The 2,500-nt window shown below is 56.5% G+C and overlaps 1 non-coding gene across 1 annotated transcript in view; it reads right to left on the reverse strand.

Annotated features, from left to right (window-relative positions):
• Positions 1 to 24, reverse strand: part of LOC124730324 — a 1,909-nt gene extending 1,885 nt beyond the window's left edge. The window contains exon 1 of the ribosomal RNA XR_007007966.1: positions 1 to 24. This exon is cut by the window's left edge and continues 1,885 nt beyond it. This is a non-coding gene — a ribosomal RNA (small subunit ribosomal RNA).
• Between the last annotated feature and the right edge of the window lie 2,476 nt (positions 25 to 2,500).

A 2,500-nucleotide genomic window follows, 5' to 3' on the forward strand; every position in this document is an offset into this window, starting at 1 on the left:
ACTACTGGCAGGATCAACCAGGGAGCTGCGTCAACTAGAGCTGAGCAGCCGGCCGCCCGGGAGTGTGTCCCGGGGGCCCGCGCGAACACGCAAGCGTCCGCTCAATCATTCTGCAAACAGGAGGAGGCTGAGCTCCCCTGCACAATACACCTCGAAACCCTCTCAGGTCCCGGCGGCGCGCAGCGCCGTCCCAAGTACTTGGTCGGGTTCGAGAGAGGCGCAATCGCCCGGAGTTAGGCGAGTAGACGCTTTCGGTGCGACCACCCGTGCTCCCAACTGAGCTTGCCGCTGCCGACAGAGGCCCGGGAGCGTGCTGTCGTGGCATTGCCGGCGGGAGACAACACGCGCCACCTACGGTGACCGGCAGCTCCAACGCCAGCGCCACAGAAGGACAAAAGCCCCACTTGGGTGCCGAAGCGAACTCTCCCAGCACAGCGCACGCGCCAACACATCCGCACAGCTGCGATACAAACCACCAGCGAGAACCGCTGGGGCGACCGAGCAGCAGACGGCGTCGCGGCGCCGAGCGCCGGGCGGCGGCGCATCCTCAACGCACACAGTCCTCAATCGGACCAGCACACTGAAGATGTCCACCGCGCTTCGCACCGGGCCCGCGAGGACCTACTTTGGCCGCACGGCGCCGCGCGCAGGGTGCGCCGGCGCGCAGCTGCGACGCCTGCCGCGTCCGTCGGCCGGCGCGCCTGCCACTGGCCGCCCCCACCAGCCGGCTGTAGCGCGTGCGCCCACGCACCGCGCGGCCAGCACGCCGGGAGGCGCCCCCTCACCGGCCGGGGACGGTCCCACCCAGCCACCGCCGCGTATCGCTTCACACCCAGATGCCGTTCAGTTTCGTCGGCATGGTGGGTATCGCTGGAACAACCGGTTCGTACCTCAACCTATCGTCGCCATCACCGATTCACCCCTAGCGAGAACAACCGCACCACAACAGGTTACCATTTGTTCATTTGCGTAACTTCACCAGAAAACGCAGGCGTCCATCGCCATTTGCAACTTCAACGATTATTGCATGCCTGTGTCAGGTGTCACGCCACACTACGTCTGCCCACATACACGCAACAAAATGTGCACGCCTAGACAATACGTGGAAGGTGGCCCCCGTACGTATGCGATGTCCATTGCTCGAACGACTGTCAACCGGCCTCTGTAGCATGTCGCAGATATGGAACGCGGTGCACCATGCCATCACGGTGTGTGAGGAGAGACGACTAGGTCCGAATACATCAACAGACAGCTCATGCTGATCGCCATCCACGGCGTCCGTTCCTCCCACACGTCTCTATGGCGTACCACACTGCAATCCAGCTCTCATAGGGAGACGACACGTAGCTGCGTGCACAATATTTGCACTGTATGGTCCGCCGTTTTTGGGCGCAGTCGTTGTACGGTCACACATGTGCCACGATGTATCATTCGGTACATAAGGACGAATGTGCAGTACAGATTGTGGTTTACGCGTACGACATTAGCGGACGGTTGACACAGGCCGCACCACAACGTAGCCTGAGTACGTCGCATGCGAAGGGCATTGAACATGCAAACTTCTCACCAACCAGCTTGCGAAGGCAGGGGGGCAAGGTGGGGACGTGGGGAGGGGCGGCATGTACGTCCTGCTGCCATCCACATTACAGTGTACAGCAGGAGCATGTGGAAAGTCAGCAAGACTTGCAAGGTGTTTAACATGAAGCGATACACAGGGGAGCGGGCAGTGCGAGTAGCGAACTATATTGCGAGGGTTGCGGGTGGGCAACACTACACTAATTGAACGAGTCGTATAACAATTACAGAGCAGGTTTAGGCGACAACATGGGTTACGTTAGGGGACAACGTGGGTTACGTTAGGGGACAACGTGGGTTAGGTTAAGGCACAACGTGGGTTAGGTTAAGGCACAACGTGGGTTAGGTTAAGGCACAACGTGGGTTAGGTTAAGGCACAACGTGGGTTAGGTTAAGGCACAACGTGGGTTAGGTTAAGGCACAACGTGGGTTAGGTTAAGGCACAACGTGGGTTAGGTTAAGGCACAACGTGGGTTAGGTTAAGGCACAACGTGGGTTAGGTTAAGGCACAACGTGGGTTAGGTTAAGGCACAACGTGGGTTAGGTTAAGGCACAACGTGGGTTAGGTTAAGGCACAACATGGGTTAGGTTAAGGTACAACATGGGTTAGGTTAAGGTACAACATGGGTTAGGTTAAGGTACAACATGGGTTAGGTTAAGGTACAACATGGGTTAGGTTAAGGTACAACATGGGTTAGGTTAAGGTACAACATGGGTTAGGTTAAGGTACAACATGGGTTAGGTTAAGGTACAACATAGGTTAGGTTAAGGTACAACATGGGTTAGGTTAAGGTACAACATAGGTTAGGTTAAGGTACAACATAGGTTAGGTTAAGGTACAACATAGGTTAGGTTAAGGTACAACATAGGTTAGGTTAAGGTACAACATAGGTTAGGTTAAGGTACAACATAGGTTAGGTTAAGG

This window comes from Schistocerca piceifrons, unplaced genomic scaffold, assembly GCF_021461385.2.
Source record: "Schistocerca piceifrons isolate TAMUIC-IGC-003096 unplaced genomic scaffold, iqSchPice1.1 HiC_scaffold_1237, whole genome shotgun sequence".
Taxonomy (NCBI): domain Eukaryota; kingdom Metazoa; phylum Arthropoda; class Insecta; order Orthoptera; family Acrididae; genus Schistocerca; species Schistocerca piceifrons.